Raw genomic sequence first — 15,736 nt, forward strand, 5'->3', positions numbered from 1 at the left:
GGGGGAGGGAGTAGGACATTTATTGGCCACGGTCATTAGAGCACAGGACGGATCTTCATATATCAATAGGCTAAAAACGGACTCGGGTGGTCCTGTGACAGACAGTGCGGACATAGTGAGTGAGATAAGGAGGTATTCTATGCGACTATACACATCAGATTGCAGTCTCACGGAGACTGAGATTGAGCAGTGCCTGGATGCTCTCTCTCTCCCTGCATTGGCTGATAGCGATAGGGATTCATTGGATCGGGACATCCTGTTGGAGGAGTTGGAGGAGGCGCTTGGTCAGATGCAAAATGAAAAGGCTCCAGGAATGGATGGCCTGCCTGGCAAGTTTTACAAAACCTATGCACCCTTACTGCTACCTAAGCTACTTAAGGTATTTGAAGAGGCTGAAAGGCAGAGGGTCCTCCCGCCATCTATGAGGGAAGCTTTGATAGTTTTAATATTAAAGCCCGGAAAGGATCCAGAGGTTCCGGATTCATATCGCCCGATTTCCCTATTATCAACAGATGTTAAATTATTGGCCAAGGTACTCGCCAATAGGATGTCCCGAGTTATCTCATCTGTTATACAGAAGGATCAGACGGGATTTATCCCAGGCAGAGCCACATCTATGAACCTTAGAAAACTATACTTGGGGATTCAACATAGTTCTGGGGAGTTGGGGGGAAGAGCAATTTTGTCCTTAGACGCCGCTAAGGCGTTCGATAGTTTGGAGCGGGGTTTTTTGTGGGCGGTACTTCGGAAAATGGGCTTTTGGACACAGATTTATAAATTGGGTGAGGCTGTTGTATGGCTCGCCGGTGGCGAAGGTTGGGGCTAATGGCAGGGTCTCTGAGTCTTTTCCTCTTGGGAGAGGTACTAGACAGGGGTGCCCGCTCTCGCCCTTGCTATTTGCTACTGCGGTGGAGCCATTGGCAGTTGCAATTCGGAAGTCCAGAGAAATAATGGGATTCAGATGTTGAACTGTGGAGTTGAGGATATCATTGTACGCGGATGATTTACTTCTATATTTAGATAAGGTACATTCCTCGATTTTGCCGGCAATGGAGGTCATTCGAGAATTTGGGCTGAGGTCTGGTCTTCGGATTAATTGGTCCAAATCAGCTTTAATGCCGATAGACCCTCTCCCGGCGGATTTCTCAGATTTGCAGATACCGGTCCCTGTAGTTCGGAGGTTTAAGTATCTGGGTATAATTGTTAGTCCTGCCCCGAAGGATTTTCGGGCTCTGAATCTGGAGCCCCTGTTGCAGCGATTTAGAGCAAAAGTACATACTTGGTGTCGCCTGCCGTTGTCGAATATTGGTAGATCTAACTTAATCAAAATGGTAATGATGCCACAATTATTATATTTGATACATAATTCTCCGGTGTGGATCTGTAGGGACTTTTTTGCAAAAATAAATACATTATTCCGGGAATTAATTTGGAAGAAAAAACAGGCTAGGATTCGCTTGGAGATACTGCATCGAGGGAAGGAGGAGGGAGGATTGGCGGTGCCAAACCCATTCATATACTTTATAGCCTCCCAGATGCAACATCTTAAGGGTTGGGGTAGAGACGGGGCGTGTGACAATGGTGGTGATATTGTGAGGGAAGGATCGGTATGGAAATATCCAGGGTGCCGGTTGGAGGTGGGAAGACGGCAGATAAATGGGGCACGATACCCCACGTTGGCTATGATTTTCAAGGTGTGGGATAGGGGTAAGTCTCTTTTGAAGATAAATGGGCCTACGGAATTGTGGCCATTGTGGCGAAATCCGGATTTGCAAGAGATCAAAAAGCTGGTGGGGTTCGGAAGATGGGAAGATAAAGGGATTTATCTGGTGTCACAAATTTTGCAAAATAATACTCTTAAGAGTTTTGAACAATTGAGAACAGAATTTCACCTCCCGCACGTCGTCTTTTATCAGTACTTACAGCTAAGACATGCATTGGAAAAACAGAGAAGGACAAATCCGGTGATAGTGACACATAATCAAACACTACATATTCTACTTACATCTGAGTCTTCTAGGGGACTTATCTCTGAATTATATAAAAGATTATTGCCTGCCCATCTGGAGACATATCCACTGACTGCTGCTAAGAATAAGTGGGAACGGGACGTTGGCCCCCTGACGGAGGACCAGTGGTCCGATATTCTAGAACAGGTCCCTAAAATGGCGGTTTCTGAGTGCCAGCGGCTTTCGCAAATATATCTCATTCACAGGGTATATAAAACACCCAGCTTATTATTTAAAATGGGACTTAGGCCCAATACACAATGTGTTAGGTGTGGGCAGGATGATGCCCACTTGATGCATGTTATGTGGGAGTGCGGGCACATTGGGGATTTCTGGAGGCAGACCCTGGGACTCATAGCCCAAGTATACCATATCACAATACGACCGTCACCTCGTCTATGTTTGTTGAATTTGTGGGAGGAGGGGGTTGACCCGGACTCTGCAGTGGCCCTGGGAATAGCACGCATCCTGTATCAGGCAAGAAAGATACTTGCATATCATTGGTTGGATCCTATGCCACCAACATTGTCAGAGCTTAAAAATAAACTAAATAATGTCATCAGATTGGAAAGGGGGGCTTATTTAAAAAGAAATGCATTAAGAAAGTTTTACAAAATTTGGCAGCCATGGATGGAGTCACCGGGTCTCCCCTCGGGCGCACTGGTACGGGATGCGATGTTGGACCAGTTGCTGTTGGGCTTGCGATGAGGGGATGATTGGGGGGTGAAAATAAAGTCTAGTGCCCTTTGTGGCGAAGTAGATTTTGAGTGGCGCGGTGGGAGGGGGCTGGGGTGGATTGGACCTGATATCCGTGGGGGGCGGGGGGGGGCGAAATATGATGCGGAGTGGCGCTGCTGGCGGGGATGGTTTTCCCGCTGAAATGAGGCACTGATGTATAATTTTGATTTTTGTTTATTTGTGGAGCCATGTTGTTTATAGGCTCAATTTTATGCAAATATCTGTGTTTTGAGATTTCTTCTTTTTATTTATTCTTACACAGGAAGAGTTTTACCCTTTAAATAATATCTGCTCTCAATGTAATTTTTACTAGCTATATAAGATGTCATATTCTTTCTGTATTGATTCCTGAATGTTTAATAAAAAAGATCTGATTAAAAAAAAAAACCAAGAATGCTAAACACAGTACAATTAAAATTCAAAAAATGAGCTCATAAAAAATAAAAAATATACCAAATAAAAATACCACGTGGATTTTTTCTTTAGCTGTTATCAAGGGATATCCATGACAAATACACAAAGCACATACAATGACAATACAACACTTAGTACAAATAAGTCATCTAATTATCTTGTCAACCCCCCAGTATATTATCAGTCATCTAACTTTAGGTCAGTCTTAAATTCATTGTCTGTACTGTCACTCCCTCTTTTCCTTGTATGTTTCTCTCATGGCTCCCACATACAGAATCATCTTATATCTGCTGTGGTCTTTTGCCTTTTAAAACATCATGGTCTATTACAAACCCTCAGGTGAGGAATGCACATTTATGCATCACCAAGACCAAGCCCAATTCATCATATATCAGGTCACAAAACAACTCCTTCCTGCTCTTTCTAATTTGGGTATCATCCTCTTTTCTCATTTCTTGATCTACTCTCTTTACTGTACTATTTTTTGATACTTTTGCTCTCTCTAGAGCAGATAGCTGGGAGATTAGATTGCATGCTGTGTAGACATTAGTGGAATTTTCCATAAGTGCACTGAACATAGTGACTAATGGGGCTTTGTATGATGCTGGGGCACCTTCTATGAACTTATTCTTCATCAATACTGTCAATATTGCAGCATCTGGTCCCTTCCAATCCTCTACAACAGCAAAATGATCATTCAGATCTGGCAAAGGATTGCGAGTTATGCCACCTATGCCAGGGGAAGAGTCTTGAGGAGATCATTTGCATATTCCCAGTGCCTTCTGGGATAAGTGAAGAGTAGAGTTGAGCGACTTTTGGTTTTTTAGGGTCGCGTTTCGTTTCGTGAAACCCGACTTTTCCAAAAGTCGGGTCGAGCAAGATCGTCCGATTATAGGGAAAAGTCGGGGTCGTCCCGAAACACGAAACCCAATGTAAGTCAATGGGGAATAAAAGTCGGCAGTGAGAGGAGGACAGGAAACACACCAACAGTGCCCATTTGAATGCCAAAAGCATCAATTCTTCTTACTTAAGCTTGTCAACCTTAATTAACTTCATAATACAAGTTACGCACTGAAAAATGGGGGTTATTTGGCTACAGACTGTGGGGGGGAGGGCTGGCTCCAGGTTTTCATGTGCCCTGGGCGAAAGAGCGCCCCTTTAACACATACCACAACTCATCATGCTCCGATACGGCAGAGAAATAGCGGTATAGTACAATGAAAAATACCTCACTTTTTACATCTCATGACGAGGCCCATCTATTTCTCCATACAGAATCATTGGTCCCATATAATGTTTGAAACAGTATATGATGAGCTCCACATAATGCTACAGTATATGTTGGTCCCCATGGATGAAGCTCTACTGTCTTATGGGCCCAAATAATGCTCCAAACATAATGGGCCCCATTTCTAATGCTCTAGTGTATAATGGGCCCTGTAAATGCTGCTCCAGTGTCTGATGTCCACCTTTGGAATGTTCCAGTGTATGGTGGGCCCCATCTATCATTCTCAGACGGTGTTAGGCCCAGTATGGATTGCACGTGATTGCACAAAGGTTAGAAAGGGTACCGTATCCCCAGATAACATGTATGGATAGCGTACACATTCAAAATATATGTCTCAGGAGGCAGGCTCAGACGGTGTTAGGCCCAGTATGGATTGCACGTGATTGCACAAAGGTTAGAAAGGGTACCGTATCCCCGGATAACATGTATGGATAGCGTACACATTCAAAATATATGTCTCAGGAGGCAGGCTCAGACGGTGTTAGGCCCAGTATGGATTGCACGTGATTGCACAAAGGTTAGAAAGGGTACCGTATCCCCGGATAACATGTATGGATAGCGTACACATTCAAAATATATGTCTCAGGAGGCAGGCTCAGACGGTGTTAGGCCCAGTATGGATTGCACGTGATTGCACAAAGGTTAGAAAGGGTACCGTATCCCCGGATAACATGTATGGATAGCGTACACATTCAAAATATATGTCTCAGGAGGCAGGCTCAGACGGTGTTAGGCCCAGTATGGATTGCACGTGATTGCACAAAGGTTAGAAAGGGTACCGTTTCCCCGGATAACATGTATGGATAGCGTACACATTCAAAATATATGTCTCAGGAGGCAGGCTCAGACGGTGTTAGGCCCAGTATGGATTGCACGTGATTGCACAAAGGTTAGAAAGGGTACCGTTTCCCCGGATAACATGTATGGATAGCGTACACATTCAAAATATATGTCTCAGGAGGCAGGCTCAGACGGTGTTAGGCCCAGTATGGATTGCACGTGATTGCACAAAGGTTAGAAAGGGTACCGTTTCCCCAGATAACATGTATGGATAGCGTACACATTCAAAATATATGTCTCAGGAGGCAGGCTCAGACGGTGTTAGGCCCAGTATGGATTGCACGTGATTTTACAAAGGTTAGAAAGGGTACCGTTTCCCCAGATAACATGTATGGATAGCGTACACATTCAAAATATATGTCTCAGGAGGCAGGCTCAGACGGTGTCAGGCACAGTATGGATTTGACGGCCCAGATTACACAGCGGAGGAGCAGGGAGAGGTAAAGATTGCAAATGCTGGGGCCCTGCCCAAGCAAGGGGGGCCCACTCGTGGGCGTCGGTACTGGCACTGGGCCCCTCATAGTACAGCGGTGTGTCTGACGGCGGGTGTGCACCACCACCGTCAGAGACACTTGATTGCACTATGAGGGACCCTGTGCCAGTGCCCGCGCCCAAGAGTCGGCCTACCCACCTGTCCAGGGCAACGGCACTCGCACGGTGTCGTGCGCTAGGTGGTGACCCCGGCCATGGGGGGGGGAGGCAGCACAGTTAGGGAGTTTTAGAAAGTGGCATATGTTGATGTTGGACATTCAGCTGATGCAAAAGGCGAAATAGGTGAAGTCCCAGGAAGAGGTGGACCAAAGCAAGCCATTTTTCTGTCACCCTATGTGTCATCAGGGGAAGGTGGGACAAAATCCTTGGAAACCCATGCATGGTTCATTTTAATGAAGGTTAGATCATCCACATTTTGGGTTGACAGACGGGTCCTTTTTTCTGTCAGGATTGATCCAGCTGCACTGAAGACTCTTTCCGATAGCACACTTGCAGCTGGGCAAGCGAGCTCCTGTAAGGCATATTGGGCCAATTCAGGCCAGGTGTCCAGTTTAGCGGCCCAATAGTCAAAGGGGAATGACCTGTGTGGGAGAACATCGATATGGGAGGAAAAGTAGTTTGTAACCATAGTTGACAACTGCTGTCTCCTGTCACTTTCCATCGATGCAGTATTACCAGTTGTGTGAGCGGTATTTGAAAAATCAGTCCACAACATTGTCATGAAACCCCTGTCTCCAACGCCACTTCTGCTGTGTGCACCACGAACACCTCTGCCAAGCTGCCCCCGGCCCGTACGGCTCGTGTGAGAACCATCACCGCTGCTGTGTGCTGGGAATGCCTCATGCAACCGATTTACCAGAGTTGCTTGTTTATTAGCCAATATTAGGTCAAGGTTCTCCTGTGGCATGATGTTTTGTAATTTGCCTTTATAGCGTGGATCCAGGATGCTGGCCAACCAGTAGTCGTCATCGTTCATCATTTTGGCAATGCGGGGGTCCCTTTTTAGTATCCGCAAGGCATAATCTGACATGTGGGCCAATGTTCCCGGTGTCAATGATGCACTGCGAGTGCTGGGTGGAGGAGCACTTTCTGGCAAATCCACATCCCTCCAGTCACGCACAAACCCTGTACCAGACTTTGCCACGCCAACATTTTCACTTGCCCCACGAGATGCACCCTCCTCCCCTAAGTAATCATCCCCATCATCATCCTCCTCCTCCTCTTCTTCCTCCACCTCGTCCAGGAGAGGTCCCTGAGCGGACAATGGCTGAATGTCATCAAGGATTCCCTCCTCCTCTTCCTCCTCATCAACATTGGCTGCAGACGCCTGCTCCTTAAGGTGCGTCAAAGTTTGCATGAGCAGACGCATAAGTGGGATGCTCATGCTTAGGATGGCGTCGTCTGCGCTTACCAGCCGTGTGCATTCCTCAAAACACTGAAGGACTTTACAGAGGTCTTTCAGCTTCGACCACTGCACACCTGTCAACTCCATGTCTGCTCTCAAAGTGCCTGGCCGTGTATCCTCCCACAAATGCATTATGGCCTACCTCTGCTCGCACAGCCGCTCCACCATGTGCAGGGTGGAGTTCCACCTTGTTGCAATGTCGATAATGAGGCGGTGGTTGGGAAGGTGGAGCAATCGCTGCAGCTTCTGCATACGAACGGAGTGTACAGGCGACCGGCGGATGTGCGCGCACAGTCTTCGCACCTTCTGGAGCAGGGCTGTTAACTCCGGATAATTTTTGAGGAAGCACTGCACCACCAGGTTCAACGTGTGAGCCAAGCAAGGTATGTGGCTGAGTTTTGAAAGGGCTATGGCTGCCACAAAATTACGTCCGTTATCACTAACTACCTTGCCTGCCTCAAGATGTACACTGCCCAGCCATGACTCAGTTTGTCGCTTCAAGTACTCGGCCAGCACCTCGGCGGTGTGTCTGTTGCCCAAACACATTATCTGCAACACAGCCTGCTGACGCTTTCCACTAGCTGCTCGATAGGGGGACACATCGTGTGCAACAGTGGCAGCTGCAGATGGAGTGCTCGTACGACTGCGCTCTGTGGACGAGCTTTCGCTTCTGGAGGAGGAGGAGGAGGAGGGTCGAACGCCTACAGCCAACTGTTTCTTATACCGTGGGCTAGGCAGCACTGTCCCACCACCGCTGTCCCCTGTGGACCCTGCATCCACCACATTAACCCAGTGCGCAGTGATGGACACGTAACGGCCCTGGCCATGCCGACTGGACCATGCATCAGTTGTGAGGTGCATCTTTCCGCTCACTGACTGCTTGAGTGCATGGACAATGCGGTCTTTCACATGATGGTGGAGGGCTGGGATGGCTTTGCGAGAGAAGAAGTGGCGACTGGGTAGGTCATAGCGTGGTACTGCATAGGCCATGAGTTCGCGGAAAGCTGCGCTTTCCACCAACCGAAAGGGCATCATCTCAAACGAGATTAGTTTGGCAATGTGGGCATTCAAACCCAGTGTACGCGGATGAGAGACTGAGTACTTTCTTGACCTACTCATAGTGTCTGGGAGGGTGAGCTGGACTTGAGAGCTGCATATGGTGGAAGTAGCGGTGGACAGGGCGGACTGAGAGAGGGTTGATGATGGTGATGGAGTTGGTGTTCTTTCTGATGGCCTAGAATCAGTCTTTCGTTGATACAACAGTGGGATTCCCTGACTGCTGTGGCCTTGCAATGACACCTCAACATTTGCTGCTGTGCTAACCGGTGGGCTTACAGTGGGGGAAACAATGTAGCGTTGCTGACTACCTTCGTTGTGATCAGTTGCACATGTGGCACTTGAGGTTTGGTGTTGTGTCCACGCTTGCAAGTGCATGCTGGTTAAATGTCTAAGCATGCAACTGGTATTCAAATTTTTCAGATTTTTCCCTCGGCTAAAGGTCTTTGCGCACTTCTTACAGGTAACCTTGGCCTGATCATGAGGATTTTGGTCAAAAAAGTGCCACACTGCACTCTTCCTACTTTGGCAGACATTTTGCGGCCTAGCACGCTGTGATCTTTTGACCCTCTGGACAAGCTGTCCAGCAACTCTTTTGATGTTTGGAACCTGTCTTTGGAGTGCTCCGGGCCTGCCAGATAACAGCTGTTGCGATGTCGATGTCTGCTGTGGATGCTCCTCATCTGAGCTATTGGAAGCAGCACCCTCTTCCCCCAATGGATGCCAATCTGGGTCAACAACTGGGTCATCCATCACCTCCTCTTCTATGTCATGTGCACCTTCCTCTGTGTCACCGTGTATGGTTGTATAGTGTGCGGGAAGGGGCACCTGAGTCTCATCAGGGTCAGAATCTGGCTCTGTACACTGCGAGGACAATGTAGTGCTCTGAGTGAATGTACCAGCAGAATCATCCATCAGCGGCTGTGCATCAGTGAACTCCATGTCAGATTCATCTTGGCCTGGGTAATTCACCATTTCACTTGATAATCCAGGCATGGTATGTGAAAACAGCTCCATGGAGTAATCAGTAGTATGGCCTGCGTCATCCTTCAATCTTGGTTGGGGTGAAGGACACAAGGAAAGGTGTGGTTCATGAACATGAGCCTCCAATGACGACTCAGTGCTTTTACTTTTTACAACTGAAGAAGAGGAGGCGATAGAGCTGGAGGCTGAGTCAGCAATGTAAGACAAAACTTTTTCCTGATGCTCTGGCTTTAAAAGCGGTTTGCCAACTCCTAGAAAACTAAGCGTTCGAGGCCTTATGTAGCCAAACGATGACGCAGGCTCAACACCTCCTGCATTCGGTCCTATTTTGCTCTTGCCACTACCATCAGATCCACCACCAACACCATCATTACCAGCTGCCAACCCCCGCCCAATTCCACGGCCTCTTCCACCAGCCTTCCTCATTTTTGGTAGAAATGTAGACAAAATCCAACAAACTATATAGTAATGTAAAACAAGGTACAAGGTGTCTATAGGACAGGGGAGATTTTGAATTTCTGCAGACACTTGTGGACAGTTTTGGATTGTGTGAGGCCCACTGATATCTGAGCGCTATGTGACAGGCTCGATGGCACAGCTGTGACAAAAGTGACAAGAGGATAAGGGAGATTTTGAATTTCTGCAGACACTTGTGGACAGTTTTGGATTGTGTGAGGCCCACTGATATCTGAGCGCTATGTGACAGGCTCGATGGCACAGCTGTGACAAAAGTGACAAGAGGATAAGGGAGATTTTGAATTTCTGCAGACACTTGTGGACAGTTTTGGATTGTGTGAGGCCCACTGATATCTGAGCGCTATGTCACAGGCTCGATGGCACAGCTGTGACAAAAGTGACGAGAGGATAAGGGAGATTTTGAATTTCTGCAGACACTTGTGGACAGTTTTGGATTGTGTGAGGCCCACTGATATCTGAGCGCTATGTGACAGGCTCGATGGCACAGCTGTGACAAAAGTGACGAGAGGATAAGGGAGATTTTGAATTTCTGCAGACACTTGTGGACAGTTTTGGATTGTGTGAGGCCCACTGATATCTGAGCGCTATGTGACAGGCTCGATGGCACAGCTGTGACAAAAGTGACGAGAGGATAAGGGAGATTTTGAATTTCTGCAGACACTTGTGGACAGTTTTGGATTGTGTGAGGCCCACTGATATCTGAGCGCTATGTCACAGGCTCGATGGCACAGCTGTGACAAAAGTGACGAGAGGATAAGGGAGATTTTGAATTTCTGCAGACACTTGTGGACAGTTTTGGATTGTGTGAGGCCCACTGATATCTGAGCGCTATGTGACAGGCTCGATGGCACAGCTGTGACAAAAGTGACGAGAGGATAAGGGAGATTTTGAATTTCTGCAGACACTTGTGGACAGTTTTGGATTGTGTGAGGCCCACTGATATCTGAGCGCTATGTCACAGGCTCGATGGCACAGCTGTGACAAAAGTGACGAGAGGATAAGGGAGATTTTGAATTTCTGCAGACACTTGTGGACAGTTTTGGATTGTGTGAGGCCCACTGATATCTGAGCGCTATGTCACAGGCTTGATGGCACAGCTGTGACAAAAGTGACGAGAGGATAAGGGAGATTTTGAATTTCTGCAGACACTTGTGGACAGTTTTGGATTGTGTGAGGCCCACTGATATCTGAGCGCTATGTGACAGGCTCGATGGCACAGCTGTGACAAAAGTGACGAGAGGATAAGGGAGATTTTGAATTTCTGCAGACACTTGTGGACAGTTTTGGATTGTGTGAGGCCCACTGATATCTGAGCGCTATGTCACAGGCTCGATGGCACAGCTGTGACAAAAGTGACGAGAGGATAAGGGAGATTTTGAATTTCTGCAGACACTTGTGGACAGTTTTGGATTGTGTGAGGCCCACTGATATCTGAGCGCTATGTGACAGGCTCGATGGCACAGCTGTGACAAAAGTGACGAGAGGATAAGGGAGATTTTGAATTTCTGCAGACACTTGTGGACAGTTTTGGATTGTGTGAGGCCCACTGATATCTGAGCGCTATGTGACAGGCTCGATGGCACAGCTGTGACAAAAGTGACGAGAGGATAAGGGAGATTTTGAATTTCTGCAGACACTTGTGGACAGTTTTGGATTGTGTGAGGCCCACTGATATCTGAGCGCTATGTGACAGGCTCGATGGCACAGCTGTGACAAAAGTGACGAGAGGATAAGGGAGATTTTGAATTTCTGCAGACACTTGTGGACAGTTTTGGATTGTGTGAGGCCCACTGATATCTGAGCGCTATGTGACAGGCTCGATGGCACAGCTGTGACAAAAGTGATGAGAGGATAAGGGAGATTTTGAATTTCTGCAGACACTTGTGGACAGTTTTGGATTGTGTGAGGCCCACTGATATCTGAGCGCTATGTCACAGGCTCGATGGCACAGCTGTGACAAAAGTGACGAGAGGATAAGGGAGATTTTGAATTTCTGCAGACACTTGTGGACAGTTTTGGATTGTGTGAGGCCCACTGATATCTGAGCGCTATGTGACAGGCTCGATGGCACAGCTGTGACAAAAGTGACGAGAGGATAAGGGAGATTTTGAATTTCTGCAGACACTTGTGGACAGTTTTGGATTGTGTGAGGCCCACTGATATCTGAGCGCTATGTCACAGGCTTGATGGCACAGCTGTGACAAAAGTGACGAGAGGATAAGGGAGATTTTGAATTTCTGCAGACACTTGTGGACAGTTTTGGATTGTGTGAGGCCCACTGATATCTGAGCGCTATGTCACAGGCTCGATGGCACAGCTGTGACAAAAGTGACGAGAGGATAAGGGAGATTTTGAATTTCTGCAGACACTTGTGGACAGTTTTGTATTGTGTGAGGCCCACTGATATCTGAGCGCTATGTCACAGGCTCGATGGCACAGCTGTGACAAAAGTGACGAGAGGATAAGGGAGATTTTGAATTTCTGCAGACACTTGTGGACAGTTTTGGATTGTGTGAGGCCCACTGATATCTGAGCGCTATGTCACAGGCTCGATGGCACAGCTGTGACAAAAGTGACGAGAGGATAAGGGAGATTTTGAATTTCTGCAGACACTTGTGGACAGTTTTGGATTGTGTGAGGCCCACTGATATCTGAGCGCTATGTGACAGGCTCGATGGCACAGCTGTGACAAAAGTGACGAGAGGATAAGGGAGATTTTGAATTTCTGCAGACACTTGTGGACAGTTTTGGATTGTGTGAGGCCCACTGATATCTGAGCGCTATGTGACAGGCTCGATGGCACAGCTGTGACAAAAGTGACGAGAGGATAAGGGAGATTTTGAATTTCTGCAGACACTTGTGGACAGTTTTGGATTGTGTGAGGCCCACTGATATCTGAGCGCTATGTGACAGGCTCGATGGCACAGCTGTGACAAAAGTGACGAGAGGATAAGGGAGATTTTGAATTTCTGCAGACACTTGTGGACAGTTTTGGATTGTGTGAGGCCCACTGATATCTGAGCGCTATGTCACAGGCTCGATGGCACAGCTGTGACAAAAGTGACGAGAGGATAAGGGAGATTTTGAATTTCTGCAGACACTTGTGGACAGTTTTGGATTGTGTGAGGCCCACTGATATCTGAGCGCTATGTGACAGGCTCGATGGCACAGCTGTGACAAAAGTGACGAGAGGATAAGGGAGATTTTGAATTTCTGCAGACACTTGTGGACAGTTTTGGATTGTGTGAGGCCCACTGATATCTGAGCGCTATGTGACAGGCTCGATGGCACAGCTGTGACAAAAGTGATGAGAGGATAAGGGAGATTTTGAATTTCTGCAGACACTTGTGGACAGTTTTGGATTGTGTGAGGCCCACTGATATCTGAGCGCTATGTGACAGGCTCGATGGCACAGCTGTGACAAAAGTGACGAGAGGATAAGGGAGATTTTGAATTTCCGCAGACACTTGTGGACAGTTTTGGATTGTGTGAGGCCCACTGATATCTGAGCGCTATGTGACAGGCTCGATGGCAGAGCTGTGACAAAAGTGACGAGAGGATAAGGGAGATTTTGAATTTCTGCAGACACTTGTGGACAGTTTTGGATTGTGTGAGGCCTACTGATATCTGAGCGCTATGTCACAGGCTCGATGGCATAGCTGTGACAAAAGTGACGAGAGGATAAGGGAGATTTTGAATTTCTGCAGACACTTGTGGACAGTTTTGGATTGTGTGAGGCCCACTGATATCTGAGCGCTATGTGACAGGCTCGATGGCACAGCTGTGACAAAAGTGACGAGAGGATAAGGGAGATTTTGAATTTCTGCAGACACTTGTGGACAGTTTTGGATTGTGTGAGGCCCACTGATATCTGAGCGCTATGTCACAGGCTCGATGGCACAGCTGTGACAAAAGGGACTAGAGGATAAGGGAGATTGGATTGCTTTTAAAAAAGCAGTTTGCGGAGCAGTGGGTAAACAGCAATGCCAGCCTGTCAGGAAGCCTTAAAAGGCATCCCAACAACCAACACCACTGATACACCACAATATAGCCTCCCCTTGCACTGCACACACAGTGACTGGTGTGTTGTGCAGGCCAAATTGCTAGCCGCAGAAGCAGTTTTTTTTTCTTCTCAGGACAAAAAAAAAAAATTGGGATTGCTTTTAAAAAAGCAGTTTGCGGAGCAGTGGGTAAACAGCAATGCAGGAATGTCAGGAAGCCTTAGAAGGCAGCCCAACAACCAACACCACTGATACACCAGTATATAGCCTCCCCTTGCACTGCACACACAGTGACTGGTGTGTTGTGCAGGCCAAGTCGCTAGCAGCAGAAGCAGTCTTTTTGTCTTCTTCCCTGCCTAACGCTCTCCCTACATAATCAGCAGCAACCTCTCCCTATACTGAGATCGGCAGAAGTAAGATGGCGGTCGGCGTGCACGCCCTTTTATACCCCCTGTGACTCCCACCAAAGCAAGCCAATCACTTGCATGCCCTTCTGAAAGATGGTGGTGACCCCTGCCTATGTCATCACGTTGCCCACAGTGTCCGTGGATCCTGATTGGCTGAAAAAGAGCGCAAAACAAACTTTTGAAACGCGACTTTGGCGCGTAAGTCGCCGACCTCGTGGCCGACCTCATCCTAGGGTCGGGTTTCGTTTCATGAAACCCGACTTTGCCAAAAGTCGGCGACTTTTGAAATTTTTCAACCCGTTTCGCTCAACTCTAGTGAAGAGTCTCCGCGAGCTCAACGATCACTGGGTTTTGGCCGTTGCAGCTGAAAAGAGGAAATCGGAAAAATTTTGGCTCATCTTTCATCGTTTTTAAGAAATCTCAATATGGAAGAGGCCAGGAGCCATTTGGTGAGCTGCATTTCTTGCTACATGTTCACAGACTTACCAGTGGAAAAGCCAAACTTCACATGCCACAAATGCAAGCTTGTGTCCCTGTTGGAGGAAAAGTTGCAAAATGTCGAAGAGAGGTTAGCTATGTTGAAGATCATTAAGGAAGGTGAAGAGTTCTTAGACAGAGCAGAATTATCTCTTCATGTTACAGAAAGAGAAGAAATTCGAAGTGCACCTGAAGAAACAGAGGAATGGAGACATATGACCCAGAGAAGCAGGAGGATCAGAAGGCAGTCAGCATCCATACTTCTCAGGAACCAGTACCAGGCTCTCACGCAGGAAAACGATGAAGAAATACATCAGGATAAGACTTTGCCCACAAACAGCATCCTTGTACACCTTCAGAGTCCTCCTGGATGGAGAAAGAAAAATGTTGTGAAGAAGAAACGGAGAGTGGTGGTCATGGGGGATTCCCTGTTGAGAGGAACAGAGGCCGCTATCTGCAGACCGGATATAACTTCAAGAGAAATGTGCTGTCTTCCAGGTGCAAAAATTAAATATGTGTCTGACAGGATATCAGGACTCTTCAGACCTACAGATGACTACCCATTCCTGCTACTACATGTGGGGACAAATGACACCGCAAGAAACGACCTGGAAACCATCTGCAGAGACTTTGAAGACTTAGGCAAGAAAGTGAAAGAACTGGGAGCGCAGGTGGTCTTCTCTTCCATCCTCCCAGTGGATGGCCATGGAACACGGAGGTGGAATAAGATTCTGCAGGTGAACAACTGGCTACGTCGATGGTGCCATCAGCAACGATTTGGATTTATGGATCACGGAGTGAATTACCTTTACGATGGACTACTTGCTAGAGATGGAGTGCACCTTACGAAGACTGGAAAACATGTATTTGGAAGTCGCCTTGTTACACTTGTAAGGAGAGCTTTAAACTAGAACAACATGGGAAGGGAAGCAAAAGACCAGAAAAAGCCATACACCTGACAAATGCTATTGAGAACTCTGCTATTAGAAGTGGAAAGGAAGAACAAAGACAAAAGAATCTGTGAGAGACACCGCACTACACTCGCTCACAGAGCCAGTGCGCATGTCCTGAGTACAGAAACAGTGCTAAAAGATACCTGTGGAGCAGGGCAGCAGAGGTGAAAATGCGTGCTTCAAACTATTAGTGTC

The 15,736-nt window shown here is 47.3% G+C and overlaps 1 protein-coding gene across 1 annotated transcript in view; it reads left to right on the forward strand.

Moving 5' to 3' along the window:
* LOC141055828 (uncharacterized) overlaps positions 1-15,736 on the forward strand; it is a 143,695-nt gene that overhangs the window by 19,322 nt on the left and 108,637 nt on the right. The gene's annotated exons all lie outside the window — the stretch shown is intronic.

Source organism: Dendrobates tinctorius, unplaced genomic scaffold (genome assembly GCF_039654945.1).
Source record: "Dendrobates tinctorius isolate UK_male_01 unplaced genomic scaffold, ASM3965494v1 ptg000192l, whole genome shotgun sequence".
Taxonomy (NCBI): Eukaryota; Metazoa; Chordata; class Amphibia; order Anura; family Dendrobatidae; genus Dendrobates; species Dendrobates tinctorius.